At 35.4% G+C, this 16575-nt stretch overlaps 1 pseudogene across 1 annotated transcript; it reads left to right on the top strand.

Annotated features, from left to right (window-relative positions):
• Positions 1–465: 465 nt before the first annotated feature.
• LOC308658277 (dolichol-phosphate mannosyltransferase subunit 1-like) lies at positions 466–3501 on the top strand (annotated as a pseudogene). Its single transcript has 3 exons — positions 466–576; positions 2302–2553; positions 3014–3501. The product of its transcript is annotated as a dolichol-phosphate mannosyltransferase subunit 1-like (transcript).
• Positions 3502–16575: the final 13074 nt, after the last annotated feature.

Below are 16575 nucleotides of genomic sequence, written 5' to 3'. Positions count from 1 at the left end.
ACAGCCTATGAAATATACTTTGTACTTAAGTGGTCATGTCTCCAGCTAGAAATCAGGAACTTTTCTTATAGCTTTCTCCACTCTTCCATGGGAGATATGGTCCAAAACCCCCGGTGGATGCCTGAAACCAAGGATAGTATCAAACTCCATAGATACTGATTTTCTCGTACATATGCACTTATGATGAAGTTTAGTCTATAAATTAGGCAGAGTTAAAGATTAACAACTAATAATAAATAGAATGATTACAATAAACTTACATGATTTTGATCTGTTTCTCTCAAAATATTTTTTATTCCCACCTTCACACTTAAACACCTATGTTACTCATCTTTTGTTGCTGCAATAAATACCTGAGAAAAAATAAGTTAGAGGATAAAAGATTTAATTTGGCTCACAGTTTCAGAGATTTCAATTCATGGTTGTCTGCCTCCAGTGCTCTGGGCTTAAGATGAACAGAACATCATGGTGGAAGAAAACTGTTCAGCTCATGTCAGTCAGAAAGGAAGGCAGGGGAGACAGAGGAAAGGAGGTGAGATAGAAAATGATAGAGAAAGTGAAGGGGATGGGGACAAGGTACACCTTTCCAGGGCATACCCCCAGAGACCTATCTAACCATGCCCCACTTAACTACATTTTCCACAGCCTCCCAGTAGTCCATTCAGCTATGAATGGATTAATCCACTAATGAGGACAGAGCTGTCATGATCCAATCACTTCCCCAAAGATGGGCCTCTGAAACTGCTGCATTGGCAACCAAGTCATCAATGTATGGACCTTTGGAGGATATTCCAGTTCTAAATGATAGCATGCTCCTTACAGCTTCTTTTTGGTGAATGTGAATTGCCATAATCACTACTCTTGTGTTATGATGCCACAAAGTAAAATGAATGTTATTTGAACACAAGCAGTGTGATATCTTGACAGTTTATTGGGTAATCAAGAAAACCACCATGTTACTAATGGTTTGGTAGCATACAGAGTGTGATATGTTAGACCAAGGGTTGATTCATATTCTGGTCAAGGTAAAGCAGAAATGGCTTAAAGTTTCATCATGTTTCATCCAAAAAAAAAAAAAAAACACATTTTAAAATGTAGGGATTTTTGTTTTCTGCAATATTCTAGTTAAACTTTTAGATTGCTGCTAATGGTGAACAACTGAAATTGCAGAAAGCAAAACCATGGATGGGGGTGGGGCTATTGTACTAAGAATACATTTGAAAGTCAGTTAGCCATCCCATCCTCTTTTGAACAAAGAAACAAAGGAAGTATATGAGATTAATATTAGCCAGGAAAATATAAATTACTCCTCTGATATTTCAAATAGAGAGGAAATACATACAAAGTTTGGGGAAAATCTGCAAGACCCAAAGTGTGAAGAATAAATATCTTAGTCTGGGATCAGGATGCTCCCCCCAGTACTGGACTAGAGTGCAAAAGGAAGCAAGGCATATTCAATAGAGAAGAAGGAACTACTATTGCCATGGAATGAAGATACAAAATGGGAAGAGAAGGCTACTTTAGAAAGGCACCTGCCCTTGTCCTTGAAAGAGAGACAGTAAGCCACACTCATTAAAGAAGATGCTGGAAAACAGCATCATTGCATCGCTTCTGTAATTGCTGGAACTGCCAGCCACTGCATGCTAGTGCTCTGAAGCTTCTGTCACCAACATTGCTGAAATCACAGAGCTGCAGGCAATTTGAGTCTGTCTGCTGTTAATGAGCAGTCAGCATTGATGTTGCTGAGCCTACTGCCACTGGAGGTGCCATCACAAGAAGAATGGTTTTGCCTTCTTCCCACCTTCTAAAGGGGCATTAATGTATCCTTGTGGAAGACATAGTCGGGAATCTAGCTGGCAATGTAGTATGAGAAATATAGTTTGGAAATACCCAGCTTTGGTTATATAGAGAAAAGTGTGAAGGTGAAAGTGGGGATGGGAGCTAACAGGAAACTCTCTGGCAGAAGACAATAATGTTTTTATTGGAAGGTGGCCAGGAAGATCTTATGTAATGAAAGTGCATTTGTGTCAAGACTGGGATGAAATTAGAGCCAGTCATGAGGATAATTAGGGAAGGAAAGAAAAAAGTGAAAGAGTGAAGTGGAAGTGTGCATGGCATGGGTCACATTGTGGGTGGACCACAGTGAATGAGCTTTTGAAGTCAGAAAGACAATTTAGGTGGCGCACCAAAATCCCAGTGACTTTGGAAGCTGAAGCAGGAGAATCATAAATTCAAAGCCAATCCCAGCAACTTAGCAAGGCCCTAAGAAACTTAGCAAGACCCTGTATAAAAAATAAAAAGGGGGAGTCGCGTCGGAGTCCTGCCAGCTCTCTGCAGGAGCCGGAGGGGCGCTCCCGACACCAGGACAAGTACTCAGTGCTCTTACCCACTTAAAAGCAGCGCGAGAACCTGCCACTCATCGTGTGGCTGCTGGTGAAGAGCTTCCCTGAGAGTGGAATCAACTATGAAATTATAATCATAGATAATGGAAGCCAGATGGAACAAGGATGTCGCTGAACAGTTGGAAAAGATCTATGGACCAGTCAAAATTTTGTTGATAGACCTTTATTTTATTTATTTATATTTGGTGCTGGGAATCGAACCCAGTGCTTCACACATGCCAGACCTTTGCATGTTGTCAAAAAGAAAAGAAATCTGTCCTGCTTGAATTCTAGGAAGACTTTGTTAGAGATTTGGCAGTCTGTGGTGACCTGCTTGTACACAGCCAAATTCAGAAGGGGACAAGACATGCTCACTAGTTTCCAGCCAGAGGAAAATGCTAAACAATGAAATCAGGGGCCAGATATGAAGCAAAAAGTTTACAAGACTAAGTAATTGGAAAACTGTTAAGAAGGAGGAAAACTTCACCTTTTTTTAGGAACATAATTTGTTATTGGAACAGTAGAGAATGAGATGAAGTCATCCAAGTGTGAAGTTAAGATTAAGTTCATGGAGGAAGGGTGATGTCAGCATTGAAAATCACAAGGAATTGGAGACTAAACGTGGCTATCAGTTATTCTGAAAAGCTTCTAAGACCGCAGGAGAAAAAACTGGGACTAGGAACTGCATATATTCATGGAATGGAACATGCCACAGGAAACCATATAGTTATTATGGATGCTGATCTCTCACACCATCCAAAATTTATTCCTGAATTCATTAGGAAGCAAAAAGAGAGTAATTTTGACATTGTCTCTGGAACTCGCTACAAAGGAAATGGTGGTGTATATGGCTGGGATTTTAAAGAAAAATAATCAGATTATCTTGAAAGGAAGTTCTATAGAATTTAATAGAAAAATGTGTTTCTAAGGGCTATGTCTTCCAGATGATGATGATTGTTCAGGCAAGACAGATGAATTATACTATTGGTGAGGTTCCAATATCATTTGTGGATCGTGTTTATGGTGAATCCAAGTTGGGAGGAAATGAAATAGTTTCTTTCTTGAAAGGATTGTTGACTCTTTTTGCTACTACATAAAAGAAAGTTGTTCCTTTATGCTTACAATGTCATTTCAATGTAAACATAAAAAAAAGCCTGGTTACTGATTTTTGTAAAATGTACTCTTAAAGCATAAACCATGAGGTAAGAAAATTTTCATGCAAATCTTTTTTTTTTCTGGAGAAACTCCCATTTTATATTTCATTTTAAATAATTATAAAAGTTTTAAAAAATAAAAAGTACTGGTGATGTGAATCAGTTGTTAAGTGCCCCTAGGTTCAATCCCTCGTATAAAAAAAATAAATGACAGTTGAGGGTCACAATCTTTCAGGGCATTATGGTTCATAGAAATAACTTTGGATTTTATTCTAAGTAAAATGGGAAACATTGAAGGTAATTAAGTCACTTTTTTACTAACAAGGGAATAATCACAGGATCTTGACTTTTCAGGTACTCAAATGGCTTACAAAGAATGAACAAGTAATAACTATATCCATGTTACAGAATACCAACATATAAGTGGAATAGAACAAAGATATGAAATAAATACTAGAACACAAAGGAATTACATAATAAGTAACACAAAAAAGATTATAAGAGAGTATATGGAAATAGCTGAGAAACATGAAATTACCTCAATATAGACACATGTATCAGTTGGCTAGACTTTAGAGTCCAGTTATTTGGTCAAACACTAGCCTCTCTGTGACTGTAAAGACATTTGATTTGTGGATGTAATTAATACTGCCAATCAGTTGACTTTAAGTAAAACCGATGACTATTTAAAAATCATTTGAAGGCTTTAGGAAACAAAGACTGGTTTCCCACACCAGAATCAGTTCTGTCTCAATATCACAACATAGAAACTTTGCAGAGTTTCTAGTTTGCTGACCTGCCTTGTAGATTTCAGACTCAAGATAACAACGTTGGTGCTTTCCTGAATCTCCAGTCACTTCTACAAATTTCAGACTTGGCATCCTCCACGATTCGATTCCTCAAACCAGTTCCTTAGAATAAATTCCCCGTATCTCTCCCTCTGTGTCAGTCCTTCTGTTTCTCCGCCACTGTCTTTCTCACTGCTTCTGTTTCTCTATCTTTTGGTCTCTATATATTTTATTGATTCTATCTCTGTGAAACATCCTATATTTCTGAAAATACCATCATTATGTTACACACAAAACAACAACAAAAAAATTTAGATGGATTAAACAGTTGCAGACAAAAACATGAAATTGTAAAAACAGTTATAAATACGTATGTAATAAGTTTCAATATGTTTAACAAATAGAAAAAAATCACAAAGAAATTAATACATCCGTCTAAATTTTAAAGAGAAATGAAAGAAAAGGCACCTGCCATAATATTCTATATACATAAGTGCAAAACGTTCTATATCCCATATCTAAAATGAATGAAAAATTATAAAAAAACAAAATCAAAAGTTATTAGTATCTTTAATATTAAGAAATGTGTTAATAAAAAGTTTTAACATTCTAATAGAAAAAGAAGGTTTAAGGATATGTATATTAAAGTATTAAAAGCATAAACATAAATTAATGGTAAGTAAATGGCAAAAAGTGTCATGAAAGTAATTACATGAATTATAGTCCTCATGTACACTCTTTGTTGGGCTTTAAACTGATAATGTATTTTTAAGGTCATGGATAGAGTAATTCTGCATTCAGAAATACATTCTAAGGAAACCCACAGAGAGGTAGACAAATACTCATGTGAAATGAGACTCATGGCAAAATTACTTGTAATAGTAGCAAATTGGAAGCAACTTGAAATAACTAACAATATGTTAAATAAGGCATACATTACAGCAAAGAAATATTATAAGTGCATTAAAAATCATGCCATGGGGAAATTAGGAATCAATGACAAAATAAAAAATAAAAATTACTCCAACACCTGGAGACTAAACAATATGCTACTAAATAAAATATGGGTTACAAAAGACATCAAGGAGGAGATTAAAAAATAATTAGAGGTAAATGAGTCCATGGACATAACATATCTAAATCTCTAGGACACTATGGAAGCAGTACTAAGAGGAAAGTTCAAAGCATGTAGAAGAAAACAATCAACACAACCTAACATTACATCTCAAAATTCTAGAAAAATAAGAACAAATAAACACCAGTAGCAGTAGAAGGCAGGAAATAATTAAAATTAGAGGTGAAAGCAATGAAACTGAAACAAAAGAAACAATTTTAAAAATTGACAAAATAAAAACTTGGTTCTTTGAAAAAATAAAATTGACAGACACTTAGCTATGCTAAGAAAGAGAAGGAGAGAGAAAACATATATGATGAAAAAGGTAATATCACAACAGACACTACAGAAATACAGAGAATAATTAGAAATTATTTTGAAAAAGTTTACTCCAATAAAATAGAAGATTTTGAAGGCATCAACAAATTTTGTAAGTCATATGATTTGCCCAAATTGAATCAGGATGATATACACAATTTAAACAGGCCAATATCAAGCAATAAAATAGAAGATGCCATCAGAAGCCTACCAACCCAGAAAAGCCCAGTAACAGATGGATACACAGCCAAGTTCTACAAGCCCTTTAATGAAGAGCTAATACCAATACTCTCCAATTTATTTCAGGAAATAGAAAAAGAGGCAGCACTTCCAAACTCATTCTATGAGGCCTATATCATCCTGATTCCAAAACCAGGCAAAGACACATCAAAGAAAGGAAACTTCAGACCAATATCTCCAATGAAAATAGATGCAAAACTTCTCAATAAAATTATGGCAAATTGAATACAAAAACATATCAAAAAGATTGTGCACCATGATCAAGTGGAATTCATCCCAGGGATGCAAGGTTGGTTTAACATATGGAAATCAATAAATGTAATTCATCACATTAGTAACTTAAACAATATAAGAATATAATATATAAGAATCATATGATCATCTCAATAGACACAGAAAAATTAAGGATAACATTAGGAAACATATATCAACATGGTAAAAGCTATCTATGCTAATCCCCAGGCCAACATTATTCCAAATGGAGAAAAATTGAAGGCATTCCCTCTAAAAACTGGAACAAGACAAGGATGCCCACTTTCACCACTTGTATTTAACATAGTTCATGAAACACTTGTCAGAGCAATTACACAGATGAAAGAAATTAAAGGGATACACAGGAAAAGAAGAACTCAAATGAGCACTATTTGCTGACAATATGATTCTACAACTAGAAGACCCTAAAAGTTCCACCAGAAAACTTTTAGGACTATTAAATGAATTCAGCTAAGTAGCAGGATACAAAATCAATACCATAAATCAAAGGCATTTCTGTATATCAGTGACAAATCATCTGAAAAGGAAATGAGGAAAACTACCCTATTTACAATAGCCTCAAAAATAAAATAAAATAAAATACTTGGGAATCAACTTAATGAAAGAAGTGAAAGATCTACACAATGAAAACTACAGAACCCTAAAGAAAGAAATAAAAAAAGACCCTAGAAGATGGAAAGTTCTACCTTGCTCTTGGATAGGCAGAATTAATATTACCAAAATGACCATACTACCAAAAGCACTATACAGATTTCATGCAATTCTGATCAAAATACCAATGACATTCCTCATAGAAATAGAAAAAGCAGTCATGAAATTCATCTGTAAAAATAAGAGACCCAGAATTGCTAAAGCAATCCTTAGCAGGAAGAGTGAAGCAGGTGGCATCTCTATACCAGACCTTAAACTATGCTACTGAGCAAGAATAACAAAAACAGCTTCGTATTGGCACCAAAACAGAAAGGTAGACCAATGGTACAGAATAGAAGACACAGAGACAACCCACATAAATACAGTTTTCTCATAGTAGAAAAAGGCTCTAAAACATACATTGGAGAAAAAATAGCCTGTTCAATAAATGGTGCTGGGAAAACTGGAAATTCATATGCATCAAAATGAAACTAAATCCCTATCTTTCACTATGCACAAAACTCAACTCAAAGTGGATCAAGGACCTAGGAATTAAACCAGAGACCCTGCATCTAATAGAAGAAAAAGTAGGCCCTAATCTTTATCATGCTGGATTAGGCCCCAACTTCCTTAATAAGACTCCTATGGCACAAGAATTAAAATCAAGAATCTATAAATGGGATAGACTCAAACTAAAAAGTTTCTTCTTAGCAAAAGAAATAATCTATGAGGTGAATAGAGGGCCTACATCTTGGGAGCAAATTTTTACCCCTCACACATCAGAGCACTAATCTCTAGGGTATATAAGGAACTCTAAAAGCTAAAGACCAAAAAACCAAATAGCCCAATCAATAAATAGGTCAAGGACATGAACAAACACTTCTCAGAAGAGGTTATACAATTAATTAACATATATATGAAAACAATATTCATCATTGCTAGCAATTACAGGAATGCAAATCAAAACTACTCTAAGATTTCATCTCACTCCAGTCAGAATGGCAGCTATTATAAAAACAAACAACAATAAGTGTTGGCAAGGATGTGGGGAAAAAGGTACACTCATACATTGCTTGTGGGACTGCAAATTGGTGTAGCCAATCTGGAAAGCAGTATGGAGATTCCTTGGAAAACTTGGAATGGAACCTCCATTTGACCCAGCTATCCCTCTCCTAGGTCTATACTCAAAAGACTTAAAAACAGCATATTATAGGGACACAGCCACATTAATATTTACAGTAGTATAATTCACAATAGCTAAACTCTGGAACCAATCTAGATGTCCTTCAGTAGATGAGTGCATAAAAAAAGTGGCATATATACACAATAAAATATTACTCAGCAATAAAAGAAAATAAAATCATGGCATTTGCAGGTAAATGGATGGAGTTGGAAAAGATAATGCTAAGTTACCCAATCCTCCCCAAAAACAAATGCCTAGTTTTCTCTGATATAAGGAGGCTGATTTATAGTGGAGTAGGGAAGGGGAGCATGGGAGGAACAGATGAACTGTAGAAGGGCAAAGGGGTGGGAGGGGAAAGGAGGGAGTATGGGGTTAGAAATTATGGTTGAAAGTGATGGATATCCTTGTCCAAAGTACTTGTATAAAGACACAAATATGCTTTGTGAATATACTTTGTACACAACCAGAGATATGAAAAATTGTGCTATATATGTGTAATATGATAGTAATACATTCTGCTGTCATATATAAAAAATTTAATAAAAAATATTTTTAAATCATGACATGGGAAATGCTCAAGATGTAATACCAATTAAGTTGACCTCTTAAGAAAATATTGTATCAAGATTGTACTTTACACTTCATCCCAAATTACCACTGATACTTATAAAGGAAATAAATTGTGATAACTTCTTTCAGTATTGGAACATAGAAAATAGAGAAAGAAACTGAATCCCATGTACCAGGAGATAAACATTCACCATATAGCACTTTCTTTTTTTCTTACTTTTGCTGTATTTAGCAAGATTTCCTACTGGTGGGTGGCAGTATAGGTTTGCATCCCATTCTTTACTGGGATAAAATATAACACACCCCAGAATAAAAATCAGTATTTCTCAAAAGAACATATTTTCAAATCTTAGAGAAGGGAGACCCGCTTTTTCCTTTGCTACTCTCTGAGTGCAGGTTAATGTGAGTTTTCTCTTCCTGAAGACTTACTGTGAGTTAGAGAAAGAAAACACGAAGTGTGAGCACCTGATTAGGGGAAACTGCACAGCCAGACTGAAGAACCTGCACAGGAATGTGAGGGAAGTCCCCGCAAACCTGTTTGACTTGTCCATTCTACAGTCATTAATGTCACTTGAAATCTTGCAGTTTCTATGGCTCCTATGTGGATCCTGAAGGTGGAAATCCCCATGGTAATTGAAACCCAATCTGGAAACCTAGTGAGCTCATTGGTTTGTGGTTTTGTTGTTGTTTGGATTAGTTGTAGCTTAGAGCCTAGAAGAAAATATGGCTAAAATTGACTGATGTTTTCCTAATTAATCACCCCACCTTTTATTCATTAAACCTAACTTCATATCCAGCCTATGAGGAAAAAAACAGCTTAGAGAGCACCAGCAAGCACATGTGAAAATGAACAGAGACTGAAGCTGTCCTAATGCTTAAGGCCCTTTAATAAATAGGTTATGTAACGACACAGTAGCAGGCTTTGGACCTGTCTTTGCTTTTTAGTTGCTTGGAAAAGATCTTAAAAGAAAGCTACCACTCACTGAATCATTCAATGTTTATTATTATCACAATGTGCCAGTCACTGTGTTAGACAATACATGCATATAATAATTAATAAAACAAACCTAAACTCTGCTGTCTCTCAGTCATTAAAAGTTTATGTGAAAAGCAAATAGTAGAGGGGATAATAGAAATATGATATACTATCTGAGCAACCTACACAACCTGTAGACCATGTTGAGTCACTCAGACTTCATTATAAATACGAAAAGAATGCATTGCCTTCATGGAGTTTGTTCAGTGGGTCATGAAGAGATTTTTCATTATCAAAAGATCCCTGAAGCTGCTTCCTCTATGGAGAATAAAACCCGGCCCAATGGAAACAAAGAACAAAGAAATTATAGGAATCCAGCTGAGTAATGATAGTGGCTTGATTTAGGGAAATGACAGTAAAAATGGAGAGAAATAGAAGTTTTGACATATGTATATGTAGAGTAGAATTTTCAGGACTTGATAGGATAAATGAGGGGTAAAAGGAAGGAACAGGTAAAAGATATCTTCTAAGATTCTGATTTATGTACCTGGATAGATTGTGGGGATTTTAATGGAAAAGAAAAAGGTCCATGGAAGAATAGGACATGCTGCAGGTAATAAATACTGCGTGGAAACTATGTTAAGATAAGATGCTTAAGTGCAGAGAGTTTGGGATTGGAGATAAAGTTGTCAGACTATATCCACAGAGCTGGTGCTTAAAGCTATGAGAATAGTTGGTTACTAGATCAAGAGACTTTATACTATCTTTCTCTCTTTCCTAAGAAACAGAACAATCAGATTTCTCCAACTTAACAAAATGCTAACACTCGAGTTCTTTGTGATGGCATCCATAAAGGAAGAGTGATAGAAAAGATTTTGAACAACTTCTCTTAAGCAACATTTTTAAATTCTGTTTCTCAGATTTTCTCTGTAACTATTTTTTCCATCTATATGTTTGCTTTAGGACTGACAGAAATACTCTATAATCTTCTACTATTATAAAATTTCTGACAATTTTCTTAGTATTGTCATTGGTGGGGCTCTTAAGAGGTCCCAAAGAGGGGAAACTCAAATAACGATGACAGGTAAATGCCACAGAAGGGAATTTCAAGACATATCAGACAGAGGCACAAAGATCTATCCAGGAAAGCAAGGAATGAACATTTAAAGAAAAATGAAGCTTACCTTGAGAGTGAGATGTGCTTTGAGGACTTCAGGTTCTTTTCTAGAAAGCTTGGTGAGAAGTGGGCTTGGGAAGGAATGTAGGGATGACATCAACCTGGTGATCACAAGACAGTTATTGGTGGTCTGGCAGTTCTCCGGATCCTGAGGTTGACATGCCTCTTATCTGATGAAGATAACAGGAAGGTACTCTATATTATAGGTTTTGTATCTCCCTTTGCTCAATCTATTCTAAAGACACATGTGTTAGTTGGCTGACTAACAGTGCACAGTTAATGAATTTCCAGTAATTTTAAGATTTTGAGTGAAGATTCATAGATTTCCCATTAATTTTGGAGTAAGAGGTCTAGGAAAACTGACTTGGGGAATGACGGGCTTGGGGAGAAACTGGTGTGGGGAGTAACAGACCTGGAAGAAGAACTGGCATTAGGAGTGAAGGTATGAGGAACTCGGGCAAAAAGCTTTCAAATTGAAGTTACAGTCTTCTCACTCTTCATTTGTCTCTCTTCTACCTGTCTTATTCCTTGTAGCCTACATCAGCACTTCCAAAACTTTTTGCATTAAATATTTCAGGTTATGTTGTATAATCTCAAAGTAGTCATACTTACCTTGTCCTTCCTATCAGTATGCCCTGTATTCATACCTCTTCATATATCCTCAAGGGCCTCTGTCAAACACTCCATATCTTTTTTTTCTTTTTGTACAGGAGATTGAACTCAGGAGCACTCCACCACTGAGCCACAACCCCAGCCCTATTTTGTATTTTATTTAGAGACAGGGTCTCACTGAGTTGCTTAGCTCCTCAGTCTTGCTGAGTCTGGTTTTGAATTTATGATCCTCTTGTCTCCACCTCCTGAGTCACTGGGATTACAGGCTTGTGCCACCGTGCTCTGCCCCACATCTTCTATTTAGCTTCAAGTCCCTCTCTCTACATCAGCATTTAAACATGTTCAAGTTTTTCTTGTCCTCAAAGACAAGCAAGTTAAAAATAAATTCCTTCCAGCCCTCTGGCATCCTGTTCCTGCTACTGAATGAGTTCATTTCCAGATATAATTGGCCACTCTACCACTCCTTCTCTCTCCTTTTCCCTCACCACTTGACTAAATTGTGTTTACAATGTCACTCCTGATATTGTTGTTTCAAAATTCACTGGACACTTATCTTACTTGACATCTCTGAACCAATTCATATCTCTTCACTCATCCACTTCCTTGGTTTCAATTCTATTAATATGCTAATGACTGCCAACTCCATTGTTTTAGCTCAACCTCTGTTGAGTCTCCGTCACATATATTTAGGAAAAATGCACAATTTTTCCATGTGATTGGATACTTTAATTAAAAATGGAAAAGGTTATCATTAGAGCTCTGTATTTACACTGCCATCCTGCCGGGAAGTCAACAGGGTCAGTAAGGAACTTGAAAACTTATAATATGTAAATAACACTAGGCAGATAATAGTGGTTGCTTATTTTAAGCATTTCTTGTTGTAGATACTATCTAAAAATTATAAATGTTTATTAATGAGGATGAGGATGGCTTAAGTGGCAGGCTTGAAATAATTCATTATTGTGAGGTAGCTCTCAATTATTATAACAACTAATGTTCATTTTCACTATGCTGAAATCTTGATAGAGACATTGATATGATATTAAATTTTGCTTGGATTGATGTTTTGGAAGTAGCTGGTTACTGTCATGCTTCTTGGTGAAGTGTACATTATGTGAAGATGATGACATCAAAGTGTTATAGAATTCAGTAGTTGCTCCCTGCAGAGTGATTGCTAGTTTCCCCTTTCAATCATGGATAAGCACATGATGAGAATGTATGATCAGTTTTAAAAATTTTACTCATGAGTTTTAAATCTGTGCATTCAAACCAAACATTGTATGTCTATTTCAAAACAAATTGAAATGTAAAAAATTCAAAAATTCAACTATCACTGTTTGAAAATAGGCCTGATTTTCCTACTACATTCATAAATCTTTGTATAGAATATACAAATAATTGTATTTCTTTTTGATATTCTACAACACTTTGCTATTTTTTTAAAGAGAGAGAGAGAGAGAGAGAGAGAGAATTTTTTTAATATTTATTTTTTAGTTTTCAGCGGACACAACATCTTTGTTTGTATGTGGTGCTGAGGATCTAACCCAGGCCGCACGCATGCCAGGCGAGCATGCTACCACTTGAGCCACATCCCCAGCCCCTACACTTTACTATTGATAATCCAGATTTTGACTGCCTCTAATTTTCTATGGTTTATTTCTCATACTTAGATTTTTTTGCATACACAATATATTCTTAGTGCCCTTGCAATTTTTTTTAAAGAGAGAGTGAGAGAGGAGAGAGAGAGAGAGAGAGAATTTTTAATATTTATTTATTTTTTTTAGTTCTCGGTGGACACAACATCTTTGTTGGTATGTGGTGCTGAGGATCCAACCCAGGCCGCACGCATGCCAGGCGAGCGCGCTACCACTTGAGCCACATCCCCAGCCCGCCCTTGCAATTTTAACATGAATTTTAATTGTATTTTTCATAATCTGAACTATAGTTTTGTCAATGATGCATATATTTTAATTTAAGCCAATGTAACATTAAATAATATAATGAAAGAGAACCAAGATTATCTGAACAAATATTTATATGCTATATTTGAATTTCTATATTGGCAAAAAGAGGGCATCTTCACGAAAATCATATTTTGAAAGCAGGGCAGTTTATAGTCAAAGTTCTTAACACATTCTCTATGTTAAAACCACTTGTGCAGAAAGAATCATTTTAATAAACAACTGTAGCTAGTTATAATATTATTGAGTAAAATCTTTGAGAGGGATCTGAATTCACATCAATATTGAAAAGAAAAAAATCTAAGTAGTTTTTCTTTTTTATTTAATATTTATTTTTATTGATTTTTTAATATATGACAATGAAATACATTACAATACCTATTACACATATATAGTACAATTTTTCATATCTCTGGTTGTGTACAAAATATATTCATGCCAATTTGTGTCTTCATACATCTACTTTGGATAATGATGTTCATCACATTCCACCATCATTTCTATTTCCCTGCCCCCTCCCTTCCCCACTCACCCCTCTCCCCTTCTAGAGTTTGTCTTTTCCTCTGATGCTCTCCCTCCCTACCCCACTATGAATTAGCCTCCTTATATCAGAGAAAACATTTGGCATTTGGTTTTTTGGGATTGGCTAACTTCACTTAGCATTGTCTTCTCCAAACTCCATCTGTTTACCTGAAAATGCCATGATTTTATTCTCTTTTGTTGCTGAGTAATATTCCATTGTGTATATATACCACATTTTTTTTTATCCATTCATCTACTGAAGGGCCCATAGTAGTTTTTCATTGTTGTTGTTGTTGTTTTGGTAGGGAAGTGTGAGCTGAGAATTAAATCAAGGGCCACAAGCATGCTTGGTGAGTGCTCTACCACTGAGCCATATCCTAGGAAGTTTTAATGTGTAGCATTTTTGGAATATGCAAAGCTTGACTTTAATAATAAAAATGTAAATATTAACTTAGGCTATTGGGCACAGCTTCCATTTAGTAAATAGTAGGTATTATTTTTATTAATGTTGGTGTCTTTTTGGTCATTGTTACTACCATGATCATAACCATCATTATCACATCATCATTTTAACTTACCGATTACAAATATGATATAAAACTGTTCCAAGGATATAATCTGTAAATTTAAAATAATAAGAAGAACCATATATGGACTTATTTATATATGTGAAAATAATAGTATATATGGACTTCTTTACATAAGTGAAAATAATAGTATACTGTGATAGAAAAATATGGAGTAAACATAGATCCATCAGGGCCCATTCTTTATATCCTTTTGTCAGTCTTTGGATTATTGTCCATGAGTATATTCAGAGTCCTTATGGTGTATGGATTTTGTTTCTCTCTGCAGTGTTTTAGTTTTCACATCTTATTTGTATCTACTGTGCTGTAAGATACCAAAGTTATGCACCCGTTTTTCTGATCAGTGACTGTAATGATGCATTCTTTAATCTTTTATTGTCATGTTAAACTTAGATTTGAAGAAGGAATGTTGTTATAGTGGTCTCCAACAAGAAGGCAGCTCTTCTTTTCATTCTAGGAATAAATATGGATTTTTATGTCTTCTAGAATATTGATGAAATATCCAAAACATATGAGTTGACATGTTTATCTTAATTGTTGAATATGAAGAAATGCATGGGTGCCCCCCCCAATTATCACTTATTGCTAAGAAACCAAATTTGAGTCTCTTATTATATATATATATATATATATATATATATATATATATATATATATAGAGAGAGAGAGAGAGAGAGAGAGAGAGAGAGAGAGAGAGAGAAATTAAAATTTTGGAAGGGTGTATAATGGAGCAGAAGCTCTGTAGTATCTTGGGCCTAGCAGGTAGCTCAAGGGTGAACTTTAGGGAACTTCCTTAGCTGTACTTAAAGCCAGAGCCCAGGAGGAATGCAGAAGTCTCCTGTAATGAAGATTGCAAGGGTCCTGATGAAGACAGAAGCTATTGGGGTCCCTTTTGTTTCTGAGGTCCTTGTAATTCAGGAGATGTGGTGCAGAGGCAAGATGTTTCCTCCCCTTACCACCTGTACTGCCATCCTGGTTTTCTGTGCTCTTTGGATTTCTGCTGTGTCTTTGCTGTACTCTGGAGTTGTACGTTAGTTATTTCAGTTGAAATGTACTTTTTCTGGGTGGGAAAGGAAGGAGACCAGGAGACTCTAGTTGGCCATTTTGCTTGTATCTCTTGTGATTATTTAATGTTCAAACATTGCTTTGTAGTTTTCACACATATTATCTAATGTTATCCATACAATGAGACGGGTAACAATAATATTAACTATTTTCATTGCTTCTTTGAAAAAACAAAACTATAAGCTTAAATTTGTGTATGATATTATATTAGTAAATGAGTCATTAAGGCCTACCAAACGAAATCAGCTCCTTGTAGATTCTGACAAACACACAAGAACCAATATTTCATATTACCCCCAAGAACTAAGGATTTTATTGTACTTCAGCCTAGCCTATGTTTGGTTAAACTTACGTTACTCACTTAGTTATATTTGTTAACTTATTGCATCTGATCTTCTAAAATAAATTGTGTTAGTCAGCTTTTCATTGATGCAATCAAAATACCTGACAAGAACAACTTAGAGGCAGAAAAAATTTATTTGGGCTCATGGTTTTAGAGATTCAGTCTGTGGTTAGATGACTCCATTGCTCTAGGCCTGATGTGAGGCAGAGCGTCATGGTGGAAGGGTGTGGCAGAAAAAAAGGTTCAGTTTATGAAAGACTGGAATCAGAGACAGAGAGTGGAAAGAGAAAGGAAAAAAAAATATAATAAAAATATATAATCCCCAATTCCATGACCCACTTCCTCCAGCCCTGCCCCACTTGCCTACAGTTCCACCCAGCAATCCACTCAAATTATTAACCATAAAATGGATTAATTCACTGCTTAGGTTACAGTTTTTATAATCTCATCATTTTGCCTCCTGCACCAGCACAGCACTTTTGGAGGGACACCTCATATCCAAACCATAACAAAATCTTTGATATATATATATATATATATATATATATATATATGTATGTATTTCTCTCAATTTTTGTTTCATGAGAGAATTTGAAATTTCTAGAAAAAGAAATCTGCCCCAGAATTTTATATATAATATATGTAAAATAATATTTGTATGTGTGTGTGAGAGTGAGTGTG

Source organism: Spermophilus citellus (assembly GCF_964194105.1).
Source record: "Spermophilus citellus genome assembly, chromosome: 10".
NCBI lineage: Eukaryota > Metazoa > Chordata > Mammalia > Rodentia > Sciuridae > Spermophilus > Spermophilus citellus.
The sequence above is the reverse complement of the archived record's forward strand: the minus strand, read 5'-3'. Positions and strand labels throughout refer to the sequence as shown.